Source organism: Zingiber officinale, chromosome 2A (assembly GCF_018446385.1).
Source record: "Zingiber officinale cultivar Zhangliang chromosome 2A, Zo_v1.1, whole genome shotgun sequence".
NCBI lineage: Eukaryota > Viridiplantae > Streptophyta > Magnoliopsida > Zingiberales > Zingiberaceae > Zingiber > Zingiber officinale.
Window position 1 is genome coordinate 107,841,077 of NC_055988.1, and position 25,467 is coordinate 107,866,543.

Below are 25,467 nucleotides of genomic sequence, written 5' to 3' on the forward strand. Positions count from 1 at the left end.
CCCATGTATTGTCTATTCCTATTTTTTGATGAATGTCAAAGGGGGAGGATTAGGTGGATTAAGTTAGCAAAATACTAAGCAACATCAAAACAAGACTAACTTAAAAACTATGTCATTTATTTTATTTTTTTTTGCATATTATTTTTTCCTAACTTAACTCAGGTTTGTTAGGGTCGAAATGTGCTAGGAGGGGGAGTGGGGTGAATAGCTCGTCGTAGCTTACTTCTTGGTGATGATATACAGCGAAATGTACAAGAAACAAAAATACAACACTAACACAAGGATTTACTTGGTATCCACCTCAAGAAGAGTTGACTAATTCAAGAATCCACACACGACACGCTCTCCACTAATGAAAACACTCCTTCTTGGTCATAGCCGGAGGCGGAGAAACCTTGTACAAACTCACACAACAAATCTTACAAAGAAGCTTACAATATTTTACACAATAAACCCTAGCTAGCTTCTCCTTCTTGTTTGGAATGCCTCTTGACCTTGGAAATGCAAAAACACCTTGCTCCAAGAAGCTTCAAGAACTGGCGGTGAGCTCTGGAGAAAACGCTGAAGTCGCATGGAGAAGAGAAATGAAATCGTGCGGAGAAAAACGCTCGTCGACGGCTATAACCTGCGCAACGGTCAGATCTCAATCGATTGAATGACTCTCAATCGATTGGGGAGGCTTTGGATCGATTAGTTGATCGATCCAGAGCGCCTTTGTGCTCTCTGAAAATCGCCTAAATCGATTGTCCAATTGTAACAACCCAATTTTCCCTATTTCGAGTTCTAAAAGCCCTTAAAAATATTTAGAAATGTCATAGAAATATTCTAGAGATTTTTAGAAATTTTTAGAGTATTTTTATGCAATTTTTGGAGTTCATTTGGTATTTTTACCAAGGAGAATAAGTTTTAAAAATAAACTAAAATAAAGAAAAAAAAAAATAAGTTTGTAGAAGCTGGGGTTCGAACCCAGCTCCTCGGCCCAAGCAGAATCCGGCCCAACCAGCTGAGCTACGCTCATTTTGTTAATTATATATGGAGCGATATATATTTAAGTAATAGTTAGGAACAGTAAAATAATAGGAAATAAAATGGTTGCAGCTGGGATTCGATCCCTCGTGTTGGGCTTTAAGCAGAACGCAGCCCACCAACAGACCAGCCGCGGGTTTGTTAATAAAACCCGAATCAAGTTGTATTTAAGCAATAGTTAGTTAACAGAATATTAAAGTTATAAGAAGAGAACTTAGGTTTTCCCCGTGAGAAAATCTTCTCCTCTCCTCCTCTCGCGACGGCGTTTTTCTCTCGCGGCGGAAACGAAGAAACAGGCGGTAGGGCTCGATCTCCGGTGCCGGCGAAGGGTTTTTCCGGCCGGTCTCCACCCGTGCATGACCACCTCGACGAGGGGAGCTCGGAAACACCAAGAAGCCGCCGAGATCTTCACCGTCTCCGAACCCTAGAACCCCTTTTCCTCGGTTTGAATCCAAGAACACGCGGTGAGTTGCTTCTCACCTGCAGTAGGAGTAGTTTCGAGCTTCGATTTGCTTTCTTTGCTTCCATTGTAGTTCGGATTCGGTTTTGAGGGTATTAGGTAGTAGCTGGTTTGGTTTCTGATGCAGAAATTGGATTCCTCAGTAGGATTTAGCAGTAGGATCCATAATTTAGCTTTAAGGTTGTGTTAAATCTGTAGTTAGCTCCTGTAAGCCTAGTATTGTGATTTCCGGTAGCTTTAAGGTTGTTTATGTTCCTTAGTGATGCTTTCAGATTTTGGAACAAATTGTTTTATTTGTTTATGTTCCTTAGTAGACCTATTCTTTTGTAGCTTAATTAGACATGCCAATTTGATTTCCTTTATAGCTCACTGGACCAGCATGTGTTTATTAAGCATTTTAGCTTCAGTTTTGATGTATATACATATATATGCACATTGAGTATTATGAGTTAGTTTAATCTGTTGGTTCCTTTAGTTTCTGCCGTGAGTCTTAAAGGAAGAATATGCATGATTAAGTTTAGTTTTTGGATGCCCTAACTAATGTTTCGAGCATGAACAGTTTTAAGCTTAAGGTTGAGTTTTAATTCCTTCCTTTGTATTCGGATTTTTCCTATGGCTTCCAGATCATGCTTTACAGAATAGGGTAGCTAGGGACCTATTTGCTTGATGCTTATGTTCTGTTATAGCATGCTTAAAGGTATTCATTTGCTTGATGCTTGTGTTCTGTTATAGCATGCATGTCCTGAATTTAGTCTTGTACATGTGCAGATTGATATTTCATTTATATCATTGAAACAAGCATTATAAAGGTTTTAATTCCAGCATGTATTAGTTTTGTTTTGTGCTATTTGCTGGATATGAATAAGCATGCTTTTATTAGCAAATGCAGAACTTAGTTTGAGTTCCTTTCATTGCTGTTTAGTATTTCCTGATGAAGCATGATATTCTGTTAATTCCATGCAGCAACGATTCCTTTATTTTCTAGATTCTATTGCATGCCTAGTAGTTGAATTTGTTTTACTTTCACAGCATGCTTAAGTTGTTCTAGTTTCCTAATTGCTATTGGAATAACATGAGCAGTTCTATTTTAAGCATGCAGATTTAGTTTTCAGCCTTTAGTTATTTACAGTTTTACATTTAGTTTAAGCTTGTATACAGAATTTCCAGTACGTAGGGTGTGTTCTAGAGCACACCAAGTGCTTGATAAAATGCTTAGCTCAATATAATGCTACAGTAGGCATTTTAATAGCTTAGTTAATGCAGTAGAAGCATTTAAAATCACTTATTTAGTCTTGCTTCAGCTTATATGGGACTACGGTCCAATGGGTGGGCTCCCACAGTCGCCTCTAGGTTCAGATAACCTAGTTCTAGGTTCAGATAACCTAGTTAAAGCAAGATAAGAAAATTAGCTATGAAATCAGTATTTTATTTTCAGCAAAGGCACTGTACTGGATTAGATATCCATTGGGTTGGGCTCCCACAGTCGTCCCTAGGTTTAGATAACCTAGTAAACCCTACTAGACTCGGAACTTGCAATCCCGGGTTTAGTTAGGGATGCGCGCACAGCAAGTACAGTTGCCGGGCCCATCAGCAGCATGATTATTATTTTAATCTATTATGTAAATAGTTTTCAAAACTTCACAAATTAGTTATGTGAATACAAGTTAGACTCAGTTTAGCATTAATTAGTTCAACTTATGTATTAGTTCAGTTTCCTGTTGATACACATGATAGTTCCATGATTAGCTATACATGTTTAGTAATTCAGTTAGTATGTTTCCTTTATTGCTATTTATGAGCATGATTAGCTATACATGTTTAGTATTTCAGTTAGCATGATTTCTTTGCTATTTATGAGCATGATTAGCTATACATGTTTAGTATTTCAGTTAGTTGATTTCTTGTCTATTTATGAGCATGAGTAGCTTTACATGTTAGCATTCAGTTTTAGCATGTTTTTATTTATATACATGCATATCGAGATTTTGTGAGTAGGATAGCGCTCACTAAGCTTTTAGCTTATAGATACTATTTTCCTCCTACTGCAGATAAAGGAAAAGGAAAAGTATAAGAAGGAAGGCGACAAGGAGATGCTGTGACAGTGTGTGTGATGCCAGGACTATGGAGAGATCCAGAGTTCGCTAGTGAATTTTCAGGACCTACCTGTTTAGAGTTTTAGTTTATGTTATTATGAAGTTGAGATTGTAATTGAGTTTATTTCCGCATTGTAGTTTGATACCTCCTATTGTTGGAGTGATATGGTTGTTTGCCATTGCTAGAGTAGTTTCATATTTTTATTGTGCTGTTATACTGCGTGGTTGTGAAATTATATGTTCCAGCCGCCTGTGGCTGAGTATACATGTTATGTATCCCAGTTTGGGGTCACCGGTACAGGGGAGACTCTGCCGAAATTTTTCGGTAGAGTTTCTATGTGATTTTTAATCATACCGGTTAAGTAGAGTTAGTAGTCAAGTAGCGTCCACCTTTAGAGAATAGTAGTAGTAGTAAGAAGGGTGGTCGTTACACCAATTGATTCAAAGCTTCTCTCACGATTTCCAACCTCCCAATCGATCACCTGATCGATTGGAGGCTCCCAATCGATCGACTGATCGATTGGGAGGGCTACTCTACAATGACGACGGCTTCCCAAGCTTTCCAATCGATCCACTGATAGATTGGGAGAAAGATTTATCGCGACACTCATCTAATCGATCAGCCGATCGATTGGGCGTGACTCAATCGATCGGTTGATCGATTGGTCCATTAGAGACCTTGCCAAATCAACTCCAAAGTCCCTAAAATTAACACTCAGTCAACCATGACCTGTTGTGACATCATGCCTAGCATCCGGTCACCCTTGACCTGCTAGGACTTCCTCACCAAGTGTCTGGTCAATCCCTTTGAGCCATTTAGACTTTTTCTCCTCGTGCCAAGTGTCCATTCAACCTTGACCCACTTGGACTTACCAACACCAGGTGTCCAATCAGCCTTGAACCACCTAGATTTTCCCATGTCTGGCTTCACTCACCTGGACTTTAACTTCTACCTAGCTTCACTCACTAGGACTTCCCATCTGTCTGGTTTCACTCACCAGGACTTTCACCTAACTTCACTCACTAGGATTTTCACTTGGCTTCACTCACCAGGATTTCCTTTCTGCCTAGCTTCACTCACTAGGTTTTTCACCAGACTTCACTCACCAGGATCTCCCAACTGCCTAACTTTACTCACTAGGACTTCCAGTCAAGTATCCGGTCAATTTTGACATACTTGACTCTTCTTCACACCAATCTAGTCAAATCCTAACTAGAGGAGAATTTCTCTAGCAATCTCCCCAATCAAATGATTGCACCTGTAATTTCCACGTATTATCAGTCTCCATGTATTGTCAAATATCGAAACCTAAACAACAAGACTCAAACTTGAGCCAACTCAAGCTTAGTCAACCTGGTCAACCTGACCCAAGGGATATTGCACCAATAAGGTTGTCATTGCATCAAAAAGGGAGAGATTGTTGGTGCAGGTTGCACTAACGGTCTAACTCAGGTTTTCATGAATGACAAAGTAAGTTAGGTTTAATGTGATCTAATGATTTCACTAAGTGTACGGGAGAAGTCCAGATAGGTTAGCGGGCTGACTGGATATCTGGTAAGAAATCCAGCTAGGTTGACTAGATAGCTGGTACGAAGTCCAGATAGGTCGATGGGCTGACCGGATATCTGGCACGAAGTCTAGCTTGGTCAACGGGCTAACCGGATAGCTGGCATAAAGTCCAGACAGGTCGACGGGCTGACCGGATGTCTGGGAAAGCGGTAAGTTAAGGTAAGTCACTGGAAGAGAGTGACTTGGTGAGGACGCATTCCCTATTTGAGAGAACAGTAGGCATCGATCCAACTTAGATTCATTTGGGAAATCTAAGTTGAGATTTTGACTAGATTCTGGTCTCAAGGAGACATAATCTAATAGTACTCTGGGCTATAATTGTGTTAACACTTGTTTTGTAGGGTAATATAAGTTTTATTGTCTAGGACTACCTTCACTTTGCAGGAAATTACAGGAAATAAAGGCTACTGGAAAAGTTGGTCCGAGCGCCCGGGGTGGTCTGGGCACCCGGAAGTGATACAAGCGTCCGAAAATTTCCAAAATCAATCTTGTCGCCAGCTTGGGGTGCATTGATTGGATGGATAATGTCATGGTCTAGGCGCCCGGAATTGCCTATATAAGCAGTCTTCCACCAGGAGCAAAAAGAACAATCTCTCTCTACAACTGCTTTTCTTGCGCACTGCTCCAAAGACGCTCCTACAATGTTATGAAGCTTCTCTTATAACCTATGACTCAGTTTTTATTTTCCTTGTTGTCGGTAACTTTATTTTATAGTTCTTGTACTTATTGTGTAACTCTTTTGTGAACTATTAGTAAATTGCCCAACGAAAGTACTCTCACATGCAGGCATTGGAGTAGGAGTAGACGAAGGCTCCGAATCAAGTAAAGCTTGGTGTGTTAGAGTTGTTTTCCTTATTATTTTTCGCTGCATACTTTGACTCGATAACGATTTTTCAACTATCGCTATTCCCCCGCCCCCCCCCCCCCCCCCCTCTAGCGTTCTTCTTGATTCAACAGTTGTTAATCCAAGGAGGTTGAAAGTACACTAAACTCTCCTTCAGACGGAGAAGCCACTTTACAGTAATTAACACACTAGATCAGAAAGCTAAATGAAAGAGAAATGATTACAAGTATTCTATCTTAGTTTCTGGGACCAGGGTTGTATTTATAGCCCTGGTCAGGGTGTCTGAAGGGTTCCAGGCGCCTGGGGGGATAAACTTTTATCTCCATCGCAACGGAATACGTCACGTCGCGTTCCTAATAAAAACCTGCTCCGAGCGCCCGAAAGGGTTCCAAGCTCCCAGACCAAAGTTAACCTCATGTTAACTTGTTCCGTCCAGGTTCTAGCTCCATCTCCGCTCGCTTGGGTTTGAGTGTTCTGCTCCAGCTCCGGCTCCACTTAGGTAATCTCGGCTATCTGGAATAGAGCTCACCCGAACCCAACTTCCGACCTTCGAGCAAACTTCCGCTCCGGCTTCTCGTCCCTTAGAAACGTCGCACGCCTCCTTCTAGTCTGCCCGTGTACTCTTCCACAGTACATCGTACCTTAGACGCACCGAGCCCGTCGGCTCTCTCCCGTGTCGTCCTTCTCATTAGGTGTGTCTTTCGCTCGACTTCCTGTACTTCTATGTTTCTGCACACTTAGACACAGGGGTTAAATACCGACAGGACCTAACTTTACTTAGTTGATTACATCAAAACTACCATGGGGTACTTATAATCTCCCCATTTTTTATGTGAGCAAACTCCAAGTTAAGTTAGGGTAAAACCACAAAAAAAACAATTATAAAATAAGATTTTTGCAAGTATAAAAATTTTTCAAGTACAAAAATTAAAAATTTTGCTACCCTCCCCCTATACTTAATCTTTACTACTCCCCCTTTTGATCATATTAAAAATGGGGTACATTAAAAAATTCTACTTAACAACAATAAAAAGTCTAAGGGGCAATTAAAAAAATATTAAAGTTTAAGCTTCGAAATTTTTTTAACATATTTAAGGCAAAAAAATCATATAAAGTTGAAATTAAAAATTAAACTTTTAGAAAATTTTAACATTTGAAAATTTTCTTATAGTTAAGTGATAAAGTTCTCAAAAAAATTAACTTTTAAATAATTTCTAACAAATTTTTGACAAACAATTTAAAGTATTTTTATAACAATTAATTGCTTAGCAGTTAATCAATTAAATACTTATTTTAATAATTGACTTCCAAGCTATGACGAGACACTAGATCTTTTTGGATAGTAGAGCAACAATCACTTTCTAGACAAAGTCTTTTAAAAATATTTAACTTTCTACCTGAAAGTGAAAAAAATAATTAATTTAAATATGATTTTGAAACCCAAAATAGGTTCCTTCTTATAGGATTAATCAGAAATGTCTTAGGAATGTATTTCTATGACATTTTTCTAATTTGACTCTTATGGTATTTAAAATATCAGTTTAAACTATTATATCTCCTAATATTTTGATTATTTGAACATGCATGATTTTTCAAATATTCTATTTCTGTTTTCAATTTATCATTTTCTATTTTTACTTTATCGAAGTCTTCTAATCGACAAGAACTAGCTAAGGTTGATTTTAATTCCTTATTTTTTTCTAACTTATAGCAATTTTTCGATAATATTTTTATAAACTGAAATAACTTGTCAGGAGGAAGAGACCGTACCTGACTTACCTTGTCGATCTCGTAATTTGAAGCTCCCCCTGAAATGCTACTTTCTTCTGATGTCACTCCCCTTTATCGATGTTCTCGATGCTCATTTCGGACGAGCTTGCTTCGTCTTCGTCTTCTTGGTGACTTGCCACTAGTGTAAGTCTGACGAGGCTTCTGTCTCCAATTCGAACAACGTTTTGTCCCACGCCACTTTTAGATTATACTTGGTCTGGGTTGACTTCTTGTTCTTTAATTTAGGGCAGTTGTCTTTCACGTGCCCTTCTTCATTACAGTGGTAGTATCTTATCTTTCTTTTCCTTTTATTACCCTACACGTGATTAAATTTATTAGTTTTAAATAACTTTTTAAATTTTCTTACCATCATTGTCGTTTTGTCGTCATCGAGAGAAGATTCAGAATCTCATTCGTCCATTTTTGCCTTTAAAGCAATGTTGTGCTTTGGCTCCTTCTTCAGATCTACACATCTTGTTTCATGGACTTCAAATGTTGAAAATAATTCTTCTAAATTACTTGATTCTAAATCCTTAGATATATAGTAAGTATCTATTAATGATACTCATTCAGTAGTCCTAGGAAATGCATTAAGCGCGTACCTTAGCGAATCTCGATTGCTTACCTTTTCTCCGACATTCGTGAGTTCGGTGATGAGTTCCTTTATTCATGAGTGAAGATATTTAACAGTTTCTCCTTCTTCTAATTTGATGTTGTTGATCTGGTTCCTTAGGAGACCCCGTCTCACGAGTTTCACCTCCGAGGTCCCTTCGTGTAGTTCCAAGAATTTCTCCCAGTGCTCCTTTGCTGACTCGTAGGCTTCGATCTGGTTGACTTCTTGTGGCAGTAAGACGCTTAGTAGATGGAACTCTGCTTTGCCTTTTGCCACGAAGTCGGTCTGCTCCTTCTTTATCCATTGGTATTCTTCTTTATTCTTAGGTGCTCCAAAACTAAATTTCATTATTAAAAGTAAATCGAAATTTGTTTAAAAGAATACCTCCATCCTTTTCTTCCAGCTCATGAATTTACCCTTAAACTTTGGTGGGTAGATGCTAGGTCCGACCATCTCATGTACTTCATTCAACAGTTAGTCCTCCTGGAGTTGTTGGGTTCGGATACCACTTATTGGTCCCTTTGGCAACTGGTTAGAGGGGAGTGAATGACTTGCACAATAAAAGCACAAAAATACCTTTCTTGAACTTTTAAAGCTTTAATAAATCTAATACTTGCATAAAAAAATAAGAGACTAATTAAATAAAGGAAGAGATACAACAAAATTTACTTGATTATAACTGGGGAGGTTGAAAGCACACTAAACTCTTCTTTAGGCGAAGAAGCCTCTTTACAACCATTAACACACTAGATAAGAAAGTTAAATGAAAGAGAAATGATTACAAGTGTTCTATTTTAGCTTCTGGGACCAAGGCTATCGGGCGCCTAGAAGGGTTACAGGCACCTAGGGGAGATAAAATTTTATCCCCATCGCAACAGAACGCGCCACGTCGCGTTCTAGATAAAAACCTGCTCCAAGCGTTCGAAAGGGTTCCGAGCGCTCGGACTAAAGTTAACCTCATGTTAACTTGTTTGGTCTCGGTTCTAGCTCCGTTTCCGCTCGCTTGAGTCCGGATCTTCTGCTGCGGTTCTTGCTCCACTTGGGTAATCTCGGCTATCTGGAATAAGACTCACCCGAACCCAACTTCCGACCTTCGGACAAACTTCCGCTCCGGCTTCTCGTCTGCCCTTGTACTCTTCCACAGCATCTCGTACCTCAGATGCATCAAGCCCGTCAGCTCTCTCCCGTGTCGTCCTTCTCGCTAGCTACATTTTTCGCTCGACTTCCTATGCTCCTAAGTTTCTGCACACTTAGACATAGGGGTTAAATACCAACAGGACCTAACTGTATTTGGTTGATTACATCAAAACTACTATGGGGTACTTACAAAAGTTGGTGTGACACCACTCGAGTCCTTTGAAATTTCTTATTCTTCTTCTCAAACTCTACTAATCTAAGACCTAGTCTTAGTCATTTCTTTAGTTTTCCATCTACAGCTCTAAAATGGCCCAAAACAAAGGGTACAACATCGTTCGCCCCTCACTCTTCAGTGGAGATGATTTTCCATACTGGAAGAAGCGGATGGAGGTGTACCTGAAAACTGACTTCGACTAATGGTTCAACGTCACCAAAGGGTACAAGGCACCAATTGACAACGCCGGAATTCCAATAGACCCAGAAAATTAGAATCCAGAAATGAAGAAGAAAACCCAGATTGATTTCAAGGTCCTCAACACAATCCAGTGTGGGTTAACAAAGGAGAAGCTGAACCACGTCAGCCCACACGAATATGCCAAGGAGCTATGGGACAAAGCTCATAGAACTTCACGAGGGAACCAACGATACAAAGGTAACAATAAGAGATCTCTATTTAAATAAATTATTTAATGTAAAGATACAAGAAGGTGAGATTGCTAGTCAGCTGCATGTGAGGATAAAAGATATCATCAACGAACTTCACACAATCGACCACCAGATGGAGAACCGGAATCTTATAAGGTATGCGCTAAACCTATTTCCTCGAAATGCACTGTGGGCATCCATCATGGATGCCTATAAGATTTCGAGAAACTTATCCAAGTTAAAGTTAGATGAATTTTTTTGTGAATTGGATCTACACAAACATACTAACGCCAAACCTGAGAAAGGTGTTGCTTTTATTGTAGGAACATCAAAAGAAAAGACCAGAACCTGAAGTTGAGTCTGACCAAAAACTCAGACGATGAAGAATACCTAGTGAACCTGGTAATGAAGATGTTCACTAAGAGAAAGAAGAATTTCACAAAAAGGGACCTGCAGAAGATCAACTCAACTTCAAACTCTAGCAATAACAAGATGAGCGTCACATACTTTGGATGCAACAGAAAGGGACACTACAAGAACGACTACCCGAATTTGAATAAAAAGAAAGCCTTCAAGGCAACTTGGGACGTATCATCCGCGAAGGAATCAGATGGAGATGAACCGAAGCACACTGACTACCTCGCGCTAATGGCTTACGGACCAGAATCGAAAAGCGACTTAGAAGACGGGTCCAAATCTGAATCGAGCCACGAGTCTGCACTCATTTCCGAAGGTTTCGATAAGGTACAATTTACTTTAAGCAAAAAGTTTTCTAAAATAATAGCATGTTTAAATAAAAAATTAATTGTAATACCCCGGTTATGAGATTTTGGTTAAGTATGGCTTAAAAGGTTAGATGGTATTATCCACATCACCAAGGTGCACCATCCTTTTCGGAAGCCCAAACTTAAGAACTCCAAAGTTAAGCGTGCTTGACTTGGAGAAATCTGAGGATGGTTGACCTCTTGGGAAGTTTTCCAGGGTTCATGTGAGTGAGGACAAAGCACGCCAAAGGACCTCCGGTGGTCTGTGGAGCTAGTCGTCAACCCGATGGGCAATTCTGGTGGCGTTCCCGGTTCAGTCCGGGTGGGGCCCGCCTGGGCCGGGGTGTTACAGATGGTATCAGAGCGACCTTGCGACCGTGAGTGCGCCTGTGGCAGGAGCATCTAGGGCACCACCTAGCGAGGGAGATTTTGGGATTTGTCTGTGTTGTGATTCGTGGTTACACAACGAGGATGTTGTGTCTTTAAGTGGGGGTGATTGTAATACCCCGGTTCTGAGATTTTGGTTAAGTATGACTTAAAAGGTTAGATGATATTATCCATATCACCAAGGCGTACCTTCCTTTTCGGAAATCCAAACTTAAGAACTCTAAAGTTAAGCGTGCTTGGCTTGGAGAAATCTGAGGATGGGTGACCTCCTGGGAAGTTTTCCAAGGTTCATGTGAGTGAGGACAAAGCACGCTGAAAGAACCACCGGTGGTCAGTGAAGCTAGTCGTCAACCCGATGGGCAATTCTGGTGGCGTTCCTGGTTCAGTCCGGGTGGGGCCCGTCCGGGTGGGGCTCGCCCGGGCCTGGGCGTTACATTAACTATGTCTGAAAATAAAATAAACAAACTAAATCTACAAAATAAATTACTTAATGATCAACTGAACTCAAACTCAATAGTTAAGCCAATTCAACTTAAAACCTTGATTCGAGTTGCAAAACTTGAGGAGGATAATTCCAGATTGAAAGGCGAAATACTTGAACTAAAAGAACTACTAGAAAAATTTACAACTAGATCCAAGTACTTTGACATGATACTTGGATCACAAAGAGTTATATACAACAAGTCCGGTCTCAGATATAAATCCAGCTCGACTAACAAAACCTTTATATCACTTATAGATAAAAATAAGATACTAGCTAAAGCCTTGGTTCCGAAAGCCGTCTAACCATACAAGTAGAACTCAATCAATTTTATGTACCTAAAAATGAAATTCACTATCTAAAATCAAATCCAACTAAAACTATAAATTCAAAACCAAACTAAAATAAAGCTTCAAAGCTAAATTCTAAAATAAAATTAAATAAATCAAACATAAATCTAAAAGGTAAAATAAAGTCAAACTCAAATAGACAAAATAAATTCAAATCAAATAACTTAAATTATCATTAAGTCCACTATAATTATAAAAGTAATCGACCCAAAACCTAAACTGAAAAGATCAATAATTTAGGGGGAAACTCCAAATTAGCTGGCACCTCCAAAATAATAGTTTACCCGGCTGGGTAATTATGATTAGTTAAAAAGGGACAGAAGTTTAACTTGATCAACGGTATTGGTGAAATTTTAGATGATAGTAGGTTAAGGAAACTCTGTCTATGCATATCTAGGAAGATATGACTTCAACCTAGTGCATTTGGCTTAGTGGAACTAATTGAAGTTACCTCTTATAAATTCTAACTAGTTAGACCAGAGTTTTGTTATTAAGTTCAGTGGATATAACTATTTGGAAAATTTTGAAGGCATGATTACTCTAATGATGTCTAGGCGACCCACTATAGCTAAGAATTTTATCCAAATAATGTTTATTTGTTAAATTCAAAGTTAAACTTGAATCTAACACAAAGTTAAACCCAACCCTAAAATTCAACCTAATTCATCTCACAACATTATAGGATCCCTGATTAAAAATATATATCGGATGAGATAACTAAGAATTTAATTCAAAATCAAAAAAATTAAATTAAATTAAATTGAAATTAACTTAAAATTAAATTAAATTAAATTGAAATTAGCTTAAAATAAAATTAAAATAAAATTAAATTAAATTAACTTAAAATAAAATAAACTAAACTAAAGTAAAATAAATTAAATTAAAATTAACTTAAAATAAATTAAATTAAATTAAAACAAAATTAAATTAAACTTAAAATTAACAATTAAAATAAAACTTAAAATCAAACTTAAAATTGAAAACTTAAACTTAAAATTAAAACTTAAATTAAAAAAAAAAATTAAAAAAAAGGTCGCTTACAGAAGGCTCCTCCGAGACCATCAGAGGTGCCTTCAGAAAGGCAAGAAAAATCCCACCCCTAATTAACCAAAGGCGCCTTCGATCAGTTGAAGGTGCCTTCCGCAGCACATGGAAGGTGTCTTCCATCAAGATTGAAGGCGCCTTTGACCAGGCCTTTTCCAGCGAACAAAGCATTGCTCTATTCACAAATTCATCCACGTTCAAGGTGCCTTCCAGTAGCTCTCTCCCGTGATTTTTCAAATCTTTCCTAAAAAATGTCTCCTAGGTGTACCTTAACTCAATTTATCTAGTTAATATTTAGTTAAGTGTGTATTTTCTTTGTCAATCTGTACTTATATGCTTTTAGAAAATGTGATAATGGGTATTTTGTGTATTATTTTGACTCTTATACTTAGCATTTTATATCTTCTCGCATATTTAATGTTGTGTTTATATCATGATTTACGAATAGGGACTCATTTTTGACTTGATTATAAATTTTCTACAAATTATAGAATTTAATCTCATGTTTTTATTATGATTTTGTAGGGAATTCAAAAGCCATGGATTAGGATCGAACCAGATCAAATTTAGCTTGATTTGGATGGAGGAGATCAAGCTGATTTAATATGAACCGTTGATCAAGATCTATTGAGATCCTGCCCCTTCAGTAAGATCAAGTGATCCATCCCTTCATTCTAATTTAAAGCGATCTAGACCGTTCATAGAGATCAAGACATCAAAGGTTCAACCAAGAAATTGAGCTCCAATTTAAACTCAATCCAAAAACCCACTCTTCAAATCCAATTTAAAAAACTCAATTTTCCTTCTCTTATTGGATCCGGATTCCATCAACCAAATCTAAAAATTCTCACCTCCAAAATCCAAGATCCAAAACCCGTTAAGAAACCCTTATTCTCTCCACGCATGGAACAGTGCCCGAACCTCTTCTTCTCGCGTTTTCCCTTTCTCGCGGCAGCTAGGGCTCGCGATCTTCGCCACCTTCCCCCTTCTCTTTTCTTCTCTCCGGCCGGCGGAACCTCTTCTTCTCTTCACTGCCGCCGGCCGGTCCTCCACATCCATTCTCCTCTTCTCCGATCTGCTCAACTCGGCGACGACAGCAGCTCCGGCGGACTCCTTTGAGCGGACAGCGACGGTGGTCTAGGGTTCTCTTGACGGCGGAGCGTTCTCCTCCGGCAAGGTATTCCTTCTTTATCCCTATCACAGCGTATCTTCCTGTGGACGGCGTTCCGAAAGCAGAGGAATCCGACTGTGCCTTCTTCTCCGGCGAGTTCCATCTCTCTAAATCCATCACTGTGCCGTTGTGGAGCCTTCATCTGTGGACAGCGTTCCAGAAGCAGTCTTCCTCCATCTCAGATGCAGTGACTGTCCAATTATGGAAGAAGAAAGCTCAATCTCAGTTGTGTATCAATTTCCAGCCGATAAGGAGCAGTCGTTGTGTTTGTTGTTCACCAGTGATGGCGTTCCAGATCTGGGCCCTTTGTGTGACGGCAAAGGGTAGTTGAATTGGTGTATGATTGTCAAGGAATGGATTTAGTTGATTAACTTAGTTTGTTTCCCTGTTTAGATTTGTTAGTCTTTGTTCTTATGCATTTTGGATATTGTAGTTAATGTTTTGATTCATGCTGCGGAGTTGTTAGTTTACCTTCATGTTAATTGTTTAAGGTTTTAATGTAGTTTACTTTCTTGCTTAATTAGGTTGTTATGTTTGTTATTGCTTCTTAGATTGATAGATTGCACTTTGTTTAGTTTCATATTCTGTTTAGTTCCATTTATGTATGATTGTTGATCTTGTATCATAGGGTGACAATGTGGTACAAGTTTAGCTTTTATGCATAATTAGATTTTGTTTAATTGTTGTTAAGTCGTTTAGTTATTTGTCTTTGTTTAACTGTTGCTTTCTTTATGAATGTTTCTTGGATCCTCATAGTGTACAGTGACATTGCATTGTGAGTTCATATTTGCTGTTTAGTTAGGATTTCCTTATTTGCATTAGGTGTAGAAATTCTAAAACAAAACCATTATTCGATTTCGTCTGAAAACAAATGTCCTGCCATTAGTTCCCTGGAGAGACGACCCAATCCTCTACTATACTACCTTAGTGTAGGTTAAGGGGTTCGGTTGAGTATAAATGAATTAATTTGATCCTGCGCAAGTGACAGTCGCGCACGACATCAAATTTTGGCGCCATTGCCGGGGAACTATAGGGTGTTTGGTGATTTTAGGATTGTTTTACTATTTTGATTGGTGCCTTAATACTTATTTGTTTGATATATCCATGTGTTCAGTATTTTGAGCTTCCCGTGTCTGGTGATTTTGTTTGATTTTTGTTTCAGGTAAGATCAGGATATGTATCCAATAGCCATGGATCCATTTGAGGCTTTGATGATGGAGGGAGCTGAACTTGACGATAATGATAACATTAAGAAGAGGCTTACTTCTATTTGGTCTATTCCACTTCCATGCTGGCTCTTATTACTGAACCATATTCGCCCACCAGAAATTCAGGGGAGTTTGATTCATTTCACCTTAAATTTGTCATTGTAGATATCATTCCTTTACTTGGTTGCATGAATAATTCATTTACTTACATGAACTTTCATAGAGTATGATTTCGGTTTTTGGAAATAAATCCTTTATTGTAGATATCATTTTTTATGGTTGAACATTTCATTTCCGCAAAGAAGTTTTGGTTTTCGGAAATAAAATGAATCCCTTGGCATTTCTCGATATCATTTTAGAGATTTTTGAAAGCTAGTTAAATTTGATTGTTAAGTTTTGGAATTCATAGTCATGATTGGATTCTTGGATTACATGAGTTTGATACTTAGTGATGGAATCTAGATTGATAAATTGAGATGATAATTTGAATACCTAGTGAGGATTAAGCATTATTTGAGATGCACTTGTGTTAGTGTCACTCTAGAACTTGCTTTGATTCTTTCAAACCACATTTTCATGGATTGAGTCATTCTTATGAAAGTTAATCTAATTCTCTAATCTTCCATACAATTTCTTGCTTATTTTCTTGTGAATCATCATATCATTTTATCTTTTCTCATTTCTTAATCTCTCCGATGTGGATACCTTGTTTGTTATATGATGAATTATTTGGCCAAGATGGATAAAATTTTGAGTGTGGGGGAGGAGTATATCTTTGGATTAACATTTCTAATGATAAGATTCATTTCAGTTTTTGATGAGTGATTTCCGAAGTTGAACATTATGTTCTTGGTGCTATTGGAGTTATTTGAAGAGCATAAATGCTATTTGATTGAGTTGAGATTGAATCATAACCTTGGGGACTTGAATGACACATGTTACAATTTGGATGAAAATTTTGGAAGTGCAATGAGCCAAGATTAATAGTTTCTTATTTTCAAGGAAATAGATTGCTATTTTAAGGCTGAATGGTGTTCTATCAATTGCAAGATAATTCTTCATTTAACAGATCTATATTCTATGAAACAACCTATTGATTATTTTACTTGAAATGAAGAAGGTTTAAGCAATGGATTTAAGAAATCAGCTCAAATTTTGGAAATCAGAATTGTTATTGTATGAGTTATTTGTGTCAATTGGTGATACTGTTTTTGAACAGCAAGGTTTAAAATCCTAACTTTTAATATTGCACTGCCAAATGAAGCCATACCCTGAGCTGAATTCTTTAAGATGCAAGCTAGAATTGTTTTGAAATTTAGGAATTGTAACTATGGAGTGGAGGCTTAATCTGTGCACAGCAAATTTGTTTAGAATTGAGAAATTTAGCTTGATTTTGACTCTCAAATGTTGAAATTCAATCCAGCAAGTTGAATATGCTACTGTTGAAAAAGTGAACTTCGAATCAAATTTTTGAATTCCTGAACTTTCTGGCAGCTTAAATTCTTTACAATGAGGAAGTGATGAATTAAGAGAGATTTGAACTCGATTCTTAAACATTAAGTTGAAGCAATGAATGAAGTTCCAGACTTCAAGAGTTCAAATTCTGAAATTAATTTCTGAAACTTGCACAAGGCAAAAAGTTAATTGTGGTATCTTGCTTAGACGGTGTTGGGCTATCTTCACATTAGCTTGAGGGTTGTACTACTCGAAATGCATATCAAAATTTGAAGGATTCAGAAATGTAGATGTTTTACTTGAAGTTACTACAGAATTTGTTATGTTCAGAATTTGACAAGACCTATAAGTTACTGAAATTGCAGTCAAACAAATCCAGATTGGGAAGTTAACTGAGCTAGGAAAGAACTTATGCTAAGTACAATCGAAGGAAGTGGAATTGCAAATAAGAATGGAATCACAAAGTTTCAATGCATAGGGTTTCATTTCTACTTGGTGTTGCATGATTGAAATTATAATTTCTCTGGTCCTGAAATGCAAAATCTGCCAAAATTCTTTTGGGTAAGGAAGTTACTCTGAACTTGGCAAATTTGAGATGATGAAAGGCATTTTAGTTTTGATCTTGATGAATTAATATTGTATATTTTTTAGTAACAAATGGAGTTCATTTATTTCCAATGTCTTTTATATTTTGGATGGTAGTGATTTGTGATTTTTAGGAAACTCTCAAATTGATGGATATGAATTTGTTGGAAGCTGATGTATGTTATCCAATAGTTGCTGTGCAGAAATTACAAAAGAGTGCTGATTGAATTGGAAGTTGTTTGTATTTTCTATTCATTCGAAATGAGACAATGCCCCAGCTAACCTAGACATAGCTACAAGTTGCAAATGAAGAAAAGATTTTGGAAGTTTAAGTGTTGAGGCTGGAAGGGATACAAAACAGAAATAACATATCTGAAATAAACCAGAAATTCTTCACTGTGTAGAATCAGAACCAACTCTTTATCAGCTCTGTTCAGAATCTATGTAGAATTGAAGGCATGCTAGATTGGATTGAATGTTAAATGGGATGGTCTATTGAGATTAAAGCTTCAAGAGAATTCAGTTTGAGAGTTATATCAAGTGGGTATCAATCTTTTATCACCAGCTTTCAAAATAGTGAGAAATTTAGTGAAGATCCTGCACTCTATCTAACAAATGGTTTCTCATTTCATTCCATGCCTTTTTCAAATTGGATTTTACAAAATCTTGAAGAATCATGTTGCTTAAAACAGTGAAGTGAGAAACTGAAAATCAGAATTCAGTTTTAGATTGTTATCAACTGTGTACCAAAATGTTATAAGTAGCTTACAAAACAGTGAGGAAAAACAATGAAGCTATGGAATTTTCAGTAACATATGGTGTTCTTTTCATTCCATGTTTTCCGGAAATTGGATTGGACAGAATTCTAATTGCTAAAACAGAACTGTGAAACTGAATACTGAAAACTGTTAAATTGCAAATACTATGTCAACTTTTTAATTGATCTTTCTGGTCTGAACCAAATGAAGACAAGCTAGATTTGATTCAATGTTAAATGAAACAATGTAGAGGGATTAAAGATCAAAGCTTGATCTGAAGTACCAAGGAGATTAGAAATCAAAACTGATGTAAAGACACAGAATTTCAGAATCTGTTTGGATGTTTAAGCTGAGATGGAATCCAAATGATATCCTTGAAGACAAATAGAGAAGTAGAAACCATTCTGATCAATATGTCCAGCAGAGTTTTCAGCAATGAACTTTGGCCTCCTCAATTCTCAGCCATGTGTGATTCAAGGAAAACAAATTCTTTCAAGTATTAAATTCTGAAACTAATGAGGTTCAAACTAAATTTTGATGTTTAACAGTAACACCAACACCAACTCACTGGATTCAACAATTAAAGTTCAGTAGCTAATGATTTGTGTGTTAATTGACTTGTTAGTGAGATTGGAATCAAATGAAATATGTCAGGAAGTTCAATGGAAGCTGGAAATTTCAGTAATTATGAAACTGGAATTACGTGTAGTTGTTTGTGGAAATTTTAGTATCAAGTTTGTACCAAAATTTATGGGAAGCCCTCAAATCAGTTATGAACTTATGTAAAATTCAGTTAATTTCAGAAAATTGTTGGGCTAGCTGTTAGCAAGGAAGCATTCTTGTTAGAATGAACTCACCAAGTTAAGGAATTTTTCAAGCTGCATAGAGAATGAGATAACAGGAATCGAGAACTTGATTGTGCCAAATTTTTTATGCTGATTTTGAACAGCAGTAATCTAAATTCAACCTCCTATTAATTCAGTGTTAAATGATTGTTCCTCTTAAGCCTTAATCTGCAAGTCTTAAGCCTAAGGTTCCTTGAATTACGGATTTTGAAACTTAAGTCTTAAGTTGAAGAATTTGAGAACTACCACTAAACAAGACCTGCATCAACCTGCAATTTTGTTTCTGATCAGGAATTAATTAAATGCAAGTTGTATTTGATTGAGTAGTTGAATGATATATTATGATGAGATTAAAACCTGGAAGCTCTATCTGTAGTCCAAGAAAATCAGAAATGGAAACTTAACCACTCAAATGTAGAAATTCAGAAAAGGGAAGTGGCTGTTTGATGATCAAACCTGTTTGATTTCTGAATTAAACAAAGTAAAATAATTTTCTAGCTAATCAAGGAATGAGCTTTAATTGCACAAGAGGAAAACAAATTTGTATTGAAGAACAAACTTGTTGGGTTTTTAACTGCACAACACATTTGAAGACATCTTTTAACTAATCAAGAAACAAATGCTAAAGGCAGATGAAGAAACAAATTTTAGAAGTTATAGTTGGGGGTTAGCTTCAATAATGCAGTAAAGGCAGCAGTTGGAAAACAGGAATGTAGTTCCAAATGTTGTATTAAGAGTGTACCAACTTTGTATCACTAGTTTTCAAATCAGTGGAGGATTTAGTGGATGACTTACACTCAGTATTTAATGGTGTTGTATTTCTTTCCAGATCTTCAAAAATGGGATGGAGACATTGTTAAATACTAAATTGCTGAAATATTTTCACTAATAGAAACTGTGTTAAGTTGTTGAAATGGTTTCTGATCCTAAATAGAATTGAGTCAAGCATCTATTTACGGAGAATTAAATGAAAAAAACTATAGAGATTTAACTGCAAGACTTGGATCTTTAAGAGGAATCAGAAGCTAGAATAATTGAACAGAATTGAAGAAGAGCAATTGGTGATGCTATTTTTGAACAAGGTGTAAAATTCAAAGTTTGGATATTGTAGTGCTGAATGAAATCAAACCCTTAATTCTATCTTTTATGTAGCATCTGAAAGTATTTTGAAATTTAGGAATTGATAATTATTGAGTTACTGAATTCTGTGTACAACAGAATTGCAGAAATGAGAGGCTGAAAAGAGCTTATAGGGATACTGCAGTGAAAATTTATGGCTTGTTGAATTGGATGTTGATGTTTAGTAGTTATACATGTGAAATGCAGAGATGAATTTAAGGCTTGTTGCTTATCTGGAATTGGACATTGCTGTTGTGCAGAAATTGCAGAATTTATAGGACTGAATTTATGGGTCTGTGAGTGTTTGGCTGGTTCAAGAACAACAATTTTGAAATAGAGAAAGTTAAGAATGGTGTTTATATCAGTAACTAGGAGGTGAAGCATGGTGGAATCTGATCAATTCATTATCTGAAATGTAGGACAGGAATTTAAGACTGCTGTGCAGAAATGCAGTAAGTTGATGTGCAGGAATGTACTAGAGTATGTAATGAACTTTTCGATTGGAAGGAATTGAAGGGCAAGCTAATTGTGATTGAATGTTAAGAAGATAGTCTTTTGGAGGTTAAAACTTTAATGTTTGGCCAGAATTTTCAAGTAGATCAGAAAAGAAGGAAATGCAGAAATTTCTGCTAATGAAACATTTCTATGCTATTTTGGAAAATGAGTTATAACAAGCTAGAGTTACTAAAACCTGGAAATTTTTGGAGGATGAATTGACAAGGATCTTAAAACGCTAAGTGAAAAGGAATTGGAATTTTTGGTGGCTAAATGATGACTAGTTGGCACAAAGTCAGGAAGCTGTATAGAGATTTTGGAAACCTGTAAGTTCTGTGATACATGGTGTTTAGAGCTATTGGATCACTGAAAAATTATAATTCAGCTGTTGTTCAAGCATTGTTAAATGATGATTTTGCTTCTCTATAGTTTACAAGATTTTTTAAAACTGAGAATTGGATGCAAACATAAACACAAAGCTGGGAACTGAAACTAAAAATCAATTCTGCAGTTTGGGTTTTGGACTGTAATTGCAGCAGGTGGAAGTTAAAATTTGAGCTGAATTTTGTGCTTTTGAAAGAAAAGAGGTTAAGTCTTGCGGTCGGTCAAGTGCAAAATAAGATGTAAAGAAAAAAAAAATGAAAGAGAGAAGTGTGCAGTTGCAAGTGGAGCTGAATCATGATTTCAATGTAATTCAGTTTTGTGACACAAGTAATTTGTTGTTTTGTGCCAAGTTTTCTTGCTGTTTATAATCTAAAATGAATGGAATTCAAAGCCCTCTTGATTCAATATCAAATGAATTATCTTCCGAAGCTTCACTCGCTGACAATTTTTGTTGAAATGTCATTATAGCAGAATCTGGAAACTAAAGGATAAATAAACACAGAAACTCTGTGTGAGGCTTTAGAAACTGGATGTTTTTTCTTCATCAAGTGTTTTGGTTGATTCTTGATGAGTTAAGTGTCCGAGATGAACAAAATTTTAAGTGTGGGGGAAGATAAGTAAAGATAAGTGAATGGTGAAACTGTGCATATCAAAAAGCTGAAATTTCAGCAAGTTGTGTTTCGGTTTTGGAATTAATTTGGATAAAATTTATAATCTAATTCTAGAGCTATGGATTATTTGCAAAGATTGAAAAGGCTATTATGATGTAAACTCCATCGTTTTCGAGCTGCATAAAGAATGAAAACAGAAATACATAAAAATTCTGCAAATCTGTTTGAATCACTAAGCAGTACCAAAATTGTTTTTAGAGTGATCTTTGTGAGTTGAAGTAGAATGGAAATCAAGCCTTTATTGAGTAAATGTTGAATGAGAGAATTATAGTGATTAAATGCAAAAGCTTGATCAGTAAACACTGCTCAGAAATGAAACTGATTGCAGAATCCAGAAATTCAGTTTAGTGAATTTCTAAATCAAATTGTTCTCTGATATTCACAAAATGAAGACATCTCTTAGCTAATCAATAAACAAGTGTTAGATATAAGTGAAGAAATAAATTTCAGAGACTATCATGGGGCATTAGCTTTAGAGATGGAGACAAGGCAGCAAGAGCAGAACACTTAACCTGCTAAATCTGTTCACTAAGAAAAATAGTTCCAGTTTATGTTGAATTGAATTTCTAATTCATAATAATACACGCCTTTATTTGTTGAAGACTCAAAGAGTTAATTTATAGAGCTTAAACTACCAGGCTTGGATCCAAAGAGAAATCAGAACTGAAGATGATAGAAACTATGAAGATTCAGAGGTAGGATTTGGATTCATTTGTGCTAAATTGAGAAGAAGTATTTTGAAAGATAGAAGGAAATATATGTCCATGAGTTAATGATCATTGGAAGTAGGTGGAAATGAATTTAGAAGAACAAAATCATAATTGAAATGCAATGTTGCAGAAAACTGTCATTGTGCAGAAATTGTGTGCCAATTCTTAAAGAGATTCTGATCGGCAATGAAGTTAGTGAAGCTAATCCAATTAAGTGCTAAATGAGATGTTATACAGAAGTTAATGTAAAGCTTGATTAGAAATCAGTAAGATCAGATTTCAGAGTTAGAATTGATGATAAAAAATTCGGAGTTCCAGCTTCTATGAGTTTCAAATCTGACATGGACTTCTTGACCTTTATTTCCAGAAATTCTAGCAGGATAAATGGAGGAGCATTCAAGGGCTTGATTCTAAAAATTTTGGGAAGAAACGTCCAGTCATTAAAGTTTGGAACTTAGATGAAGCAGTGTAGAGGCTAAATTCGGTCCACTGAGTAAGAGTTGTAATAACTTGATCAAATTGTTTCTAATCTGAAATGAATTGATAACAAGTTTCATCAACTTCTACACAGACCCGACTCTTCAAGATTCAAACCAAGATACTTTGTCATTCTAAATTCAAAAACAACAAATGCAAAATCAGCTCACTTCTTTGAAATTCTGGAATTTATTATACTGTTATGAATTGAAAAGAAGCTGAATTTAGGAAATAATTGTTGAGCATTGGAGAGTAAGTCAGAAAGAAAGGAAGATAGTTGAGCATGATCAAGAAGTTCATCTATATAGCATTCTTTTGGTGTCCATGTCTTCCACTATACCTTTGAATTCTATTTTCCTTATTTCTTTTCTTACACACAAACTCTTATTTGATTGATTCATGCTTTCTTTGCCATCATTATAAACTTCATAATTATGTATTCTAATACTTTGGATAGTGGTTAAGAGTAGAAGATAAACAAGCTTATGGTAGTGAATGAAACACAAGTAACTTGAGCACTATTGCATTTATATGAGATGAGAGTCACCATCACTTTCCTTGTGAGGTTATTCTGTTATCATTCTCAATTTATTGATTGTGGATTTAAGTTATCATACTTGTTAATTAGTGTATGAATTGAATTCATGAATGCTTAGGTCATTTGAATTGGACAATCATAGGTAATTTTCTTTTCACTATTTTCTAAGCATGATTAAGAATTGCTAGAGGGATACATTTTGTTATTTTCTTCTTTTGGTTAATTGCTCGAGACGCCCAAGAATAAGTGTGGGGGAGTTGATAATGGACATTTTGTGTATTATTTTGGCTCTTATACTTAGCATTGTATACCTTCTCGCATAATTAATGTTGTGTTTATATCATGATTTGTGAATAGAGATTCATTTTTGGACTTCATTATAAATTTTCTACAAATTGTAGAATTTAATCTCATGTTTTTATTATGATTTTATAGTGAATTCAAAGAGTCATGGATTATGATCGAATCGGATCGAATTTAGCTTGATTTGAATGTCAACTAGAGGAGATCAAGCTGATATGAATCGTTGATCAAGATCCAGTGAGATCCTGCCCCTTTAGTCAGATCAAGTGATTAAGCCCTTCATCCTGATTTAAAGAGATCTGGACCGTTCATAGAGATCAACACATCAAAGGTTCAACTAAGAAATGGAGCTCCAATTCAAACCCAATCCAAAAGCCCACTCTTCAAGCCCAATTTCAAAAACTCAATTTTCCTTCTCTTATTGGATCCGGATCTCATCAACCAAATCCAAAAATCATCACCTCTAAAATCCAAGATCCAAAACCCGTTAAGAAACCCCTAATTCTCTCCACGCACGGAACAGTGCCCGAACCTCTTCTTCTCGCGTTTTCCTCTTTCTCACGGCAGCTATGGCTCGCGATCTTTGCCACCTTCCCCCTTCTCTTTTCTTCTCTCCGACCGACGGCACCTCTTCTTCACTTCACTGCCGTCGGCTGGTCCTCCATATCCATTCTCCTCTTCTCCGATCTGCTCAACTCGGCGACGACAGCAGCTCCGGCGGACTCCTTTGAGAGGACAGCGACGGTGGTCTAGGGTTCTCTTGACAGCGGAGCGTTCTCCTCCGACAAGGTATTCCTTCTTCATCCCTATCTCAGCGGATCTTCCTGTGGACAATGTTCCGAAAGCAGAGGAATCCGACTGTGCCTTCTTCTCCAGCGAGCTCCATCTCTCTAAATCCATCACTGTGCCGTTGTGGAGCCTTCACCTGTGGACGGCATTTCGGAAGCAGTGATCCTCCATCTCAAATGCAGTGACTGTCCAATTCTGGAAGAAGAAAGCTCGATCTTAGTTGTGTATCAATTTCCAACCGATCAGGAGCAGTTAATGGGTTTGTTGTTCACCAGTGATGGCGTTCCAGATCTGGGCCCTTTGTGTAATGGCAAAGGGTAGTTGAATTGGTATATGATTATGGAGGAATGAGTTTGGTTGATTAACTTAGTTTGTTTCCATGTTTAGATTTGTTAGTCTTTGTTCTTATGCATTTTGGATATTGTAGTTAATGTTTTGATTCATGCTGCGTAGTTGTTAGTTTACCTTCATGTTAATTGTTTAAGATTAATGTATACTTTCTTGCTTAGTTAGGTTTGTTATGTTTGTTATTGCTTCTTAGATTGATAGATTGCACTTTGTTTAGTTTCATATTCTGTTTAGTTTCATTTATGTATAATTGTTGATCTTGTATCATAGGGTGATAATGTGGTACAAGTTTAGCTTTTATGCATAATTAGATTTTGTTTAATTGTTGTTAAGTCGTTTAGTTATTTGTCTTTGTTTAACTGTTGTTTTCTTTATGAATGTTTCTTGGATCCTCATAGTCTAGAGTGACATTGCATTGTGAATTCAT

General features: G+C 36.7%; 1 long non-coding RNA gene across 1 annotated transcript; it reads left to right on the forward strand.

Annotated features, from left to right (window-relative positions):
* The first annotated feature begins 14,105 nt into the window (after positions 1-14,105).
* Positions 14,106-25,162, forward strand: LOC122041891. Its single transcript, XR_006129117.1, has 2 exons — positions 14,106-14,361; positions 15,518-25,162. It is a non-coding gene; the product is annotated as an uncharacterized LOC122041891 (long non-coding RNA).
* The last annotated feature ends 305 nt before the right edge of the window (positions 25,163-25,467 follow it).